The 12,052-nt window shown below is 39.5% G+C and overlaps 1 long non-coding RNA gene across 1 annotated transcript in view; it reads right to left on the reverse strand.

Moving 5' to 3' along the window:
- Positions 1-6,206, reverse strand: part of LOC122683954 — a 250,525-nt gene extending 244,319 nt beyond the window's left edge. Inside the window, exon 1 of the long non-coding RNA XR_006337876.1 lies at positions 6,138-6,206. This is a non-coding gene — a long non-coding RNA (uncharacterized LOC122683954). The remainder of the gene's footprint in view (positions 1-6,137) is intronic.
- Between the last annotated feature and the right edge of the window lie 5,846 nt (positions 6,207-12,052).

Consider the following 12,052-nt stretch of genomic DNA (forward strand, 5'->3'; position numbering starts at 1 on the left):
AGTGGCAAGTACAAAAAAAGAGAGAGAGAGAGAGAGAGAAAGTGTGAAATACCATGTTCTTAGAAATACTGTCAGTTAAAAAATGAATCAGTTTTAGAACATGAGGGTTGCTTTCAATGTTATCAGACAACCAGTTTTAAGAGCTGGAATAGGCTTCGATAATTAGGCAGAATGAATTCTTAAGCCAGGATGGCCAAGCACATGGACTTAATTACAGAGGAGCCTGGCGATTGTTAACGGCCTCTGAGTGTGTCAGCAGAATTTGTGAAAATAAAAGGACTGTAAGTAGTATATGACCAACAAACTCACACTTGTGAGTAGAATAACCAAGATGCCAACCAAAGTCCATACAATCCCCAAGCTATAAGGAAAAATTTAAGACATTCAGACATGTGAAGACTGTCCTTTGGATTTGATTTTAATAAAATTTTTTTTAAGTTCTCCAATTACAACATTAGAGATAGATATTTAAACAACAGAAGACATAATTTATATTTAGAGATATTTCCCTAAGGAAAGTACAATCTAAAATTTCCCCAACCAGATATTGGGGAGAACAGTTTATGAATCCATTTAATTGAAGAAAGTAAAAGACCACACACTGAGGAACAATTCTCACCAATTTTTCAACTAAGTATGTTCAAAGCTAATCCCTTAAACATTGCACAAACACAAGCCAGACTATAGTCATAAATAACAGAGTGCCATCAGATAAGTTATGTGTAGCATGGATTGAAGGGACAAGACCCACTGATAAGAGATGCAAATTTGCTCTTATCTCAGTTACCAAGAAATATTTTGACAGGATGAATTGAAAGTTTTTATTCTGACCCATGGAAGAATAAGAACCATAAGAAATTATATCAGGAACAGAGCACCAGGATTCTTTGAAAGCTCATGAGTAATCTATATGTTTGTTCTTCTCCTTATTTCAAAGAGAAACATTTTATAGGACTGCTAGAAACATTTTACAGGAAATACTTTTTTTAAAAAAGAAAAGTAACACAAATGTGGCTACCTCACTCATTGCAATTCTATGCAAATAATATTTGGTACATATTCAAAGCCAGTATAGAGACATTTACCAGCAAAAATATATTTCTCATTTCAACACAAATTCCATTTATCTTCTAAATCTCCTAGGAGTCCTGTGGAAATGATTCTCATCAACAAAATTTGACAGAGGGATGGAGATTCCATATGGCAAATGAGTTGAAGTGGTATCTCAAGGTTATTGAGTAAATCACTAGTGAAAATATATCTAAGATGCAGGACTCTTAAGTCTAATTTTTTGACCATCAGAATTTGAATTAATGGAACCCAAAATAAATTCAAATACTAATAATTAAAACTTTGAAAGCTAGGTAGAGAAGTGAGAATAATTTCCAAACAATTAATCTAGGTCTTGGTGATATGGAAAATATCATTTTTTTAAAAGCTGAGTAAAACATCATTGTTAATTTACGGAACCAAGTACTTTTAAAAAAGCACTGTCAAAAAAAAATAAATAAAAAATCAAAAAGCACTGTCATCCCACACCTTGCAAGAATAACTTGCATAGCTAAGAGGAATTGCGCTTTTAGCTGTATACCCAAATATGAGTACATTTTTAACACTCTATTAAATATATAATGGTGCATGCAGTTAGAAAAACTGAGTAGAATCATGAAGAGTTAATACACATTCTGTTTTGTTTGACAGATATCAAAAAGAAAAACTTTAGGAAGGGAAATTATAGACCATCAGGAGCTGAGTTTTCTTAAGCTTTTAATAAGCACCCTTTCAACTGCATGCAAAAGAAATTTAACTCAAACCATTTTTTGGAAAACTATTTATTTACATCACTGAGAAATCCAAGGACTATATCTGGATGAAGGGACTCTAAGAACATCATGGAGACATCCTTTCAATCTTGTGGTTCCATTTATCTCTGTGTCTTGGGTTCATTTTCAGACAAGTTTCCCCATATACCCAGAAAGGTAACCATTGCCAGGACAAGTCTGTCTTAGGGCTTGTCATCCAATAGAAGAAACGTCTTCTCTTCTAGTGACCACATTAGGGAAGAACTTTATTGGCTGTGCTTGGTCAAAAGTCTGAGTTGAGTGTTGGTCACTCAGTCATGTCCAACTCTTCGCGACCCCATGGTCTGTCCATGGAATTCTCCAGGCAAGAATACCGGAGTGGGTTGCCATACTCCCGGACCAGTCACTAGGCTAATGTGCTGGGTTCTGGCATTGTGCAGCATGGATTAAATGCCCAGACAGCAAATATTCTAGACAGCAGCGCTGATGAAAGAGGAGGAAGCTCTTGTTGTCTTAAATCATATAGGCAGCCATCAATTGTATATGTGTAAAACTGGTCACTTCCAAATTCATACAATAACTGCATTTATAATTTATGAAACCACTTCTGTATAAGATGTCACTTACACAGAAGTCATTTACACTTACACCGTGATTACTGCTCTATCTGTATGTCAATTTTCATATAAAATAAAAAGAAAAATGTGAGGGGAGGGATACATGCCCGAAACATGATCCAGCTGACTTTTAACTCTGGATTATTGTGATTTTGAGGGTAAATGGAAAATATATTTCCTTTGTTTTAAATCCCCGATTAGTTTACTCAGTACCTTTTATTCAGGAAGCTGAGAAAGAAATGCACTAAGAATGTGTTAAATATTCAGGCGCTGCAATATAAACAGTTTAAAACAATGATTTGAAGTTATAGGAAGTATGAATTCCAAAACCTTAATTTTAGCTTACTTTATCTATTATATGGGATAGGGCTCAATATTAGCCAAATTCAATTTTAAAAAATGAATACGTGTAATTAGCAACCCATATTAAAAACACTTGAACATAAATAAAATCTTGAACAAATTCCATGATGTTTTAAACTTAATAGAACAATTTGTTTAATGTTTCTTAAACAAGAAACATCATGTTTCTTAATTTAGTACACAAGGAAACAATTCTTATGTTTTTTTTCTTAATTTAGTATACAATGAAATCTGCCTTGGCACTGATTGTGGCTAATAGGTAGAATAAATATTTTTTCCCAAAAGGTATACTTGTGAAATTCCAGAGGAATTTTCCCTAATAAAAACTATGAAAAAATAAGTCATTCTGCCAAAATATAAAGTCACAGTTTCTAGGACTGAGTTCATTTTCTTAACAAAGATCAGGGCTTCTCTTTCAAAATGATGTGTTTCCTATTTATAGTTTGATCTTTAAAAACACCTCCACATTAAAATAATCAGGATCTAATTGGACTTCCTATTAAAATGCAGGCATTATTCACAGCTCTCTTAATCACTCCTTCCCCTGTTCTTATCACATCTCTGAGCTACAATAAGGCTCCCAAGCTATTCATCTAAACTTAGCTTTCCATCCACTGGACTAAGGAGTTCTTTGGGCCACAGGGAGGTCTGTGAATTTTACTAAGGTCTGAGCACTAGTTCCCATAGAGATGTCCCAAAACAATGCAAGGAAGCCCCAGCACAGCAGAGAATGTGTACCTTTCAGTTTGAGGTTCATGAGTCATCAGAGACCAAAATCACTTTCCTATGACTTTGTGACTTACCTAAGTGAAGACTTATTTGCCACACTGAGGGATATCTAGCCTTTTTATTCTCAGTTTCTTTTCTGTGTTTAGATTAAGTTATAAACTCAAATCGCTACTGGAGATGTTGCCTCTGGATCTTGGAAAAGATGTGGTGAGTAGAGTGTGTGTGTGTGTGTGTGTGTGTGTGTGTGTGTGTGTGTGTGTGTGTGTGTGTGTGTGTGTGTGTGTGTGTGTGTGTGTGTGTGTGTGTGTGTGTGTGTGTGTGTGTGTGTGTGTGTGTGTGTGTGTGTGTGTACATACAAAATCTACAGAAAAAAAGACAAAAAGCTTCACTTTTATAGTCAAAATCATTGTGTGGGACTCTCTCACCAATAAAACTGGATGAGTTTCTTATAAAAATACTGTAGTGAAAAATGAATACCTCACTCTGCAGAGTTCAGTGTGGTAGTCTACTAAACAGCACACAAACAATAAATACAGGCCATAAAAAAGAATTAAGGAGGAAAAATGGTATTAACATAAAGATCCCCTCTTACACTCCAAACAGTAATCTATTATACTAAAAAAAAAAAAGTGACTTTGGCCTCTGTATTCCATCCAAACACACTCTGTCTATCGTCTATCTCATGGCTGGCCAGTGACTAGACTCCATCCTCCCCACTCCAAAATCAACTGGAGTAAAACTTAACTGGAGAGGAAGTTCTTAAGAGATAAATTCCTAGGGTTGACAAATGAACAGCCCTGCACAATAGAAAACTGTTACTTAGATTTTAGCCATCTGGCACGTAAGCGTTTAAGATTCCTTTTCTCCCTTTTTTCATGGCATGTCTAGCTAGCAATCAGATTGAATGGTTTGAAGGATGCTATCCGGCTTCCCCAGCATTGTGACTCCTTGCCTAACTTCTGCTCCTCTGCATACCAACGCACTGAGACTTTGTTACCACTCTTGCTCCCCTCCAGACAATACCAACCCCTGCCTGCAAGGCATTTGGTTAACACATTAGGCACACATACTAAGATGCTGCACTCTGCACAGATGTATAAACCTAAAAAATAGCATTATCATAACATCTTCCAGTTCAGCTATTTTAGGCTGCTGCTCCCATATCACAAAGCCTTGCTATTTATATACCCCTGCATATGGAAGACTCATCCTTCCTGTGAGACTGCAGCCCAGTGGGTGCATCAGACAAAATTATAGGCCCCAGACTTGAATAGACACTCATCCTGGCTTGCTTATCTTCCTTGAATGCAAGCCAAGTTTATTAATAATTTTTTAAGTCAGAAGGAAAACAAAACAATTTTGATGTGACAGGAGGATGTCAAGAAACAAGATAAACAAGAAAAGCAGCCAATCTCAACCCAGAAGGTGAAGCTCCCAAGCCCAGGAAGCTAGGGAACCAGGTAGAGGGCTGGGCTTGTGACCCTGGCTGCGCCACAACCCGCACGTGTCACGGCTGTGTTCCTTAGTTGGCCTCGGTGTTCACAAGTGCACCAGGAAGGAGAGTGAATGTGCATCTTGACTGGCAACTGGAGAAAAGACACCCTCTCTGTGATGACCCAGAAGGGTGGGAGGGGGGGCTCAAGAAGGAGGGGATATATGTATGCGTGCATGCGTGCTAAGTCATTTCAGTCATGTCCAACTCTTTGCGACGCTATGGACTGCAGACCACCTGGCTCCTTTGTCCATGGGATTCTCCAGGCAAAAATATTGGAGAGGGTTGTCATGCCTTCTTCCAGGAGATCTACCTGACTCAGGTATTAAGCTGGCATCTCTTATGTATCCTGCATTGGGAGGTGGGTTCTTTACCACTAGCACCACCTGGGAAGCCTGGATATATGTATACTTAGAGCTGATTCACATTGTACAGTAGAAATTAACACAACCTTGTAAAGCAATTATCCTCCAATTAAAGATAGAAAGTAAAATATATTAAAAAAATTTTAAAGAATTCTTGAGGAAAATATACATATTTAACTTTCTAGACAATATGAAGAATTTCTTTAAATGAGTTTGGTAGATTACCCTGCTCTGTTTTAGAGACTCTGGAATTGCTAGTGAGGTTTACTTTTGGTAGACCAACAGTATTAGAAGTATCAATGCTTTCATTTTCTATCTCTCCAGAAAGTTCAAGGCAGAGGGGTTGTGAGTACTATTATCTCATAAAGGCAGAGAGCAAATGGTCTGCAAGGTAAAATTCTTGGTTTAGATTTTATTTGGTCAAAGGACTTATCTGGTGGCTCAGACGGTAAAGAATCTGCCTGCAATTAAGGAGACCCAGGTTTGATCCCTGGGTAGGGAAGATCCCCTGGAGAAGGGAATGGCAACCCACTCCAGCTTCCTTGACTGGAAAATTCCATGGACAGAGGAGCCTGGCAGTTTATAGCCCATGGGGTAGCAGAGAGTCGGACATGACTGAGTGACTAACACACACACACACACACACACACACACACACACACACACACACACACCCCAGAGAGAATGGCCGCTCTTTAAGGCATGCGTTCAGCAGAAGTGCCAGGGACAAGCGCTGGGAGAGCTATCTGGCAAGGAGTCCAGATCCTACCTGTCAGATGCCTGGCCTCTATTTCCACACAGAGCCTTAGGAGGATAGGGGAGAGGCAGAGCAATGAAGGCTCATAAACTTCCCCTTCGCCTAGTCCCCAAGGACCTCTGACAGTCTTTGTGGGCCTGAAGTCTTACAAGAGGAATGAATCAGAGCCCTGCATCTGCATTCCTGTGGGGAATTTATGGTTCATGACGCAGCTACAGGGGTTTCTAGTTCTAGGTTTTGTATGCAACCGAATCTCTGTTGTGCAGACTACATGGCTTCCCTGTCAAAAGCAAAAGTAAAGAGTCTCCACTGTCACCTGAGTAGGACACTATTACTTTTACCTGAAAGTGCACTTGTTACATAGGAGTATGTGTCGGCTGAGAAAGGCCCCATCAGGGAGGCTCCCTCCCTCCACCTTCTCACTGTGGAAGCGCAGCCACCCACCACCCATTTCTCACCCATCACTCCTGGATTTGCACCCACTAAGAGCTGATGTGCTGATGAAGAGGAGACAGACAGACCCAGGGACTCTGACAGTCTGGGTTTGTTTGGGGGCACTTTCCTGGCATAAGAAACACTGGAAGGCTGCCACTCCAGACCCCTGCTCCACTGCTCGGTTAGAGAGGGCTTCCCTGGTGACTCAGATGGTAAAGAGTCCTCCTGAGACACAGGAGACTGGGGTTTGACCCCTGTGTCAGGAAGATCCTCTGGAGAAGGGAATGGCTACTCACTCCAGTATTCTTGCCTGGAGAAACCCATGGACTGAGGAGCCTGGCAGGCTATAGTCCATGGGATCACAGAGTCAGACACTACTGAGCAACTAAAACTTAGATTCAAATTAGGGCTTCGCAGGTGGTTCTAGTGGTATAGAATCCTCCTGCCAATGCAGGAAATGCAAAAGACTCAAGTTCAAACTCTGGGTTGGGAAAATTCCCTGGAGGACAAAAGGGCAACCCACTCCAGTATTCTTGACTGGAAAATCCCGTGGACAGAGGAGCCTGGAGGACTACAGTCCATGGGGTCACAAAGAGTTGGACACAACTGAGCGACTGAGCATGCAGATTCAAATTCCTCCTGCAATTTCTGCCAAGGAGGGCATGGGGCCCTGCCCTGCTGGCTGGACTTGAGGAAGCGATGCCCTTGAGTGGGCCTGTCTTTGTAACACTGTTCCCAGAAGCCCATATGTTGCTGTGACTATTTTTTAGCTGAGATATTTTCCCCGTGTCCCTTTAGACAGAGAAAGAATATTATTTCTCTGGTTACAAAGACCAATTTATTAGATTCAAGGGCAAGATGGACAAGTCATTATATGCCATCAGAATACAGAATGTGATGTGTTTTCTGTGTATGTATGTGTGTGTAAACATTTTCCTTCCCATTTAGTTCTATGCTATTTTTCAGGGTAAGAATGTAGATTAACCACATTATCTTCAATGTGACACACCATTTGTTGAGATTCATGTAAAGGAAACATATGGCCAGAGAATGGGTGCCATTCTGCTTCCATAAAGACTTGAAGAAGGCCAAAGACAAGAGAGATTCACATTTATTTGCGACTTGGAATTAGTCATGTTTGCCTGATCCCTGGTGAGTCACCAGCTGAACTCCGGGCACAGAAATGCAGCCTCCACGTTTTCAGGGGGTTCTATTGTGGGTCATGCAGAGGTCAGCAGGCTGTCAAAAGTTACACTGTCTATCCCTGGCTGCCTCTTAAAAATACCTTGGGAGTGTGTGTCCAGGGTTAAAGGTCATTCTGATTCCTTCCCAAAATTAAACAAGGAAAAAAAGAAACCAAAAAAGCTTCTTTTACCTCAAGAGATGAACAGTCTATAACTGATACAGACGTGGAGTGAGGATACCAAACTCAAATGCTGATTATTAGATTTGTAAAATAGGAAGCATAATATCCCTTCTATTCCACCATGAGGAAAGCAGGAATTTATTCACACAAATATCTTAGCCAAAGCAAGCCACTTGGTTCCTAACTGGGTTACTCTTTCTTCTCAAGACACAGAAACTGATTTTTACTGTTGATTCTCTATCCCTCTAATAGTAAAGCTACCACGCTGTAGCTCTGGACGTCCATGAGGTCAGCAAGCTCAGACCCCACACAGGGCAGCCCAGGGCTGCAGTTACGCCATCCAAGACAGACAGGCACTTGTCTGTTTTCTAAGGCATCCAGGGGAAACAATTTGCAAACACTCTTATTACTGTAATCTAGATCTCAGAACTTTGCTGACTAGAAAGTTGCCTTGTGCAACTGAAGCCCGTTTTCCTTGTGCTCCCAGGAGATCACGGAAAATAGCTGGTCATTACACAGAACGAAAATAATTTCTGAAATGGTGTCACAACTAGTTCAAGTGTGAAAAAAAATAATCAGTTGTTTTATCAAGTCAGTAATCTCCCACAATTATTTGACAAAAAAATTTTCCCTGATTTTCTTGTTTAAGACTGTGATTATACTATACTGAACGTTGACTCAGTCCAGACAATTAATTCAAAACATAAATTTTTCTTAGCTTTATGTAAACATGTAGAACTTATTGTTGTTGTTATTATTCCATAGACCAAATATCTGAATCATGACAACTCAGTGTAAGATATTCCTGTTGCTAATTCTAAATCAGTTAAGTTTTCCTAATTATCATAGTAATAAAATGATTTAACTTTTTAAAACTAAATCTTTGATCACAATAACAACAACAGAACTATATGTAGCTACTTGGTCTGGCTAGTTTTGTGGTAGTCTTTGATCCTTTTCTCAAGATATCTTACCTAAGCTTTCCCTCATTCAAATAGTGCAACCTCCTCAGTTACATTTTAAGAGGAAAGGAATGCTTTATAATTGAATAATGTCTCCCACCCAAGTGTGGGAAAAAATTTCAAATAATAGAACTCACGAATTAGGAGAGACATCATGAATTGTTTATCCAACTTATTGCCCAATGAAGGATTCCCTTCAAATATCCCTGTGAAGGTGACTCCACAGTTTCCCATGAGACTGAAACTTCAGTCTTAGATGCAAACTGTCTTAGTTTAAAATTTGTATTTATTGAAAGCATGTAAGTTGTGCTCTTAATTTATCTGACCATATTAGACACTTTACTTCACAAATAAAACACATATATGCTACTCTTTCTAAAGGTTATTTTGTTTGTTAAAAAGAAAAAGTAAAAACAAAAGAAGACTTGTGTAATTCTGCCATTTTCTCCCTCTGTCATTTACCATCTGTCCTAAGCCATAAATATTAAATCCTTATTTCATAGATCCTTTCCAAGCTTTCATATTACTTTTTGTTGGGTGTATTTCTTCTATTGTTTGATTATATTTCTTTCTTTATTTGAGTTTATCAGAGAGCCACTATAGAATGACATGGATTTTATTCATATATTCTTTCAATATTTACTGAGTACCAATTATGTGCTAAATATTTATTAAGATAAATTTCTCCTCTCTTCCCCATCAAGGTGGTTTATAATTATATTACCAGAAATTATATTACCAGAATTTTGCTTTCACTAGCCTGTTAGTTCTCCTAAAAATCACTCCACTCTGGGGACTATGGTTATAAAACAATGCTCACCTTTAAAAATTATTTCCAAAAGTTAAATCCAAAATAAGTTTTGGTACAAATTTCAATATTGGTATATTGGTATAAGCTTTAAAATGACTAAGACATTTATGCCAGGTTTCTACCTCTTCTTTATTAACAAGTTCTTCCTTGATCTGGTTAATATTATAGAGATTAACCAAGAACAATTTCCTCACATTGTATCCACAAATTTTGCTGAAAGCAATTTGTAGGTAGAGCAAATTAGGATTTTATCAGATGCTCTGATTTGAAAACAATGAGTATATCTGTCAGCATCTGGGCAGGAAATAAATAGCACACTCAGAGTGGATGATTAAAGAGGATTTAGTGAAAAGACTCTTACAAAAGGTGTGGGTAGTGTCTTGAGGGAAGTGGAGTCTGAGACGAAGATTTTCTTGCAGGAAATTTACTAGGGAGTGCCCTTGGGATCAACACCTGTGAGGGTGAAGGAAGCAAGTTTGGGTAGAAGCAGGAGCCAAACCCTGATGCAGTCACTGCAAAGATTCTGGTCTGTCTCACATGAGCTCTGGACCTTGTACAGCCCTTCAACATTATGCCTTCTTAGGCAAGAAGGCCGGGTCCTTACACTCTCCAAGTAGACCCGCCATTGGTTGCTGGCTGCCTACTGGGAAACTTGGTCCAGATGGTTCTCTTGACTAAGGGCAACTTCCTTAGCAACTGGTAGAACGAGTATCTCAGTGCTGACATGATGCTGACTGGCACACCACACCACCCGTACAGACAAGATGGTGTAGCAACTCAGAGTTACCAACAGCGATGGGCTGAGGAAACATTCCTACCTCTAGAGTGGTTACTAGAATCTGGTGAGATTGTAGTAAAGGGCCCCTCTAGAGGGGCTATGGTACTTAGTGGAGGAACAAAGGCCCCACCAGCCATGGGTCTGGCAGGGAGGGCGCTGAGGCAAAAACCACAATTTATCTCTCTTCTCACCCTCCAATGTCCTGCTTCCTTCTCGCCCAGGCCAATCCCCAAAGAAAGCTAGAGGGCAAGAAGGCCTGTCCCTTAGATTTCAACCTCTCCTGTGGACAGAGCAAGATAGAAAAGGGTAGAGAATGAGTCAGGAGAGGCAGATTTAAAACATCCAGCACATTCAGACTTTCAGCTTATAGTCCAGTTGTCAAAAATCTCTACTCAGTTCTGTATTCAGTTAGGAGCAAAGTAATTGTATTCTCTCAGCTTTCTTTAACTTAAGACTCACAGAGACTTCTTTCAAGTACTGTTTATCAAAAAAAAGCAGGCAGATTTAATCTATGGTGATTTGCTTGTGAATTTTTCTAATGAGAGATAAAATATATGAAATAAACCCCCAACATGGGCTTATTTTCCCACATTTAAATCTCTAAAGGAATCTAGGTGAAAGTGTTAATTGCTCAGTTATGACTGACTCTTTGCGACCCCATAGACTGTAGCAGGCCAGCCTCCCCTGTCCATGGGATTCTCCAGGCAAGAATACTGGAGTGGGTTGCCATTCCCTTCTCCAGGGGCTTTTCCCAACCCAGGGATTGAAACAGCATCTCCTGTGTCTCCTGCATTGCAGGTAGATTCTTTACCATCTGAGCCACCGATCTAAAGGATGGGTCATGTGCCATCATAAAATTATTCAAATTTTCTAGTAACACAATTTATAAACAATTACTCTGAATATTTTACTCTGCTGAATGCTACAGAATAAAAGAAACACTTAAGTTAAAACAAATAAGCAAATATAGAAGACACTATGCAATCATTTCAGTCACGTAGAAACGGCATGGTGCTTCCTGGAGGAGCATAGGAACCTTAGGAAGGGATGAGAAATATAAAGACAACACATGCTCTACAAATAACTGTCATCTTTGCCCTCCCCTGCCCCCTCCTCCCTTCCTCAATTACCCAAGCAGGTAGCACCGTGCCTGCACATGGCTGTCACCAGTAGATACATTTTAAATAATAAAATTAATAGCACCATAAGAAATAAAATACCATAATACCACATAAATAAATAGCTCTTACCTAGTTTTGGGAAATCTAATAAAGACTTCCTGGTGGAAGAGAGAGATGACAAGTAGAATTCCTCAAGAAAAGAAAAACTTAGTTTCAGGAATTCTTAACCATCAATACACATTAGCTGACACAAAAAGATTCCAATAAATTTTGACATCAGATGTAACTGGTGGTGGGTGGAGCCCAGATATTGGTTTGTTTGATGGATTTCTTGCTGTTTCTTGAGCATCCTGGGTGGTAAAGACAGGAATAAGAACTACTGACATAGATTAAGATTGGATGAGAGGAGAATTAGAGTTTGGGAATGGGCTTTGCCAAGGCCTGGAGACAAGAG

This window comes from Cervus elaphus, chromosome 25 (assembly GCF_910594005.1).
Source record: "Cervus elaphus chromosome 25, mCerEla1.1, whole genome shotgun sequence".
NCBI classification, from domain to species: Eukaryota; Metazoa; Chordata; class Mammalia; order Artiodactyla; family Cervidae; genus Cervus; species Cervus elaphus.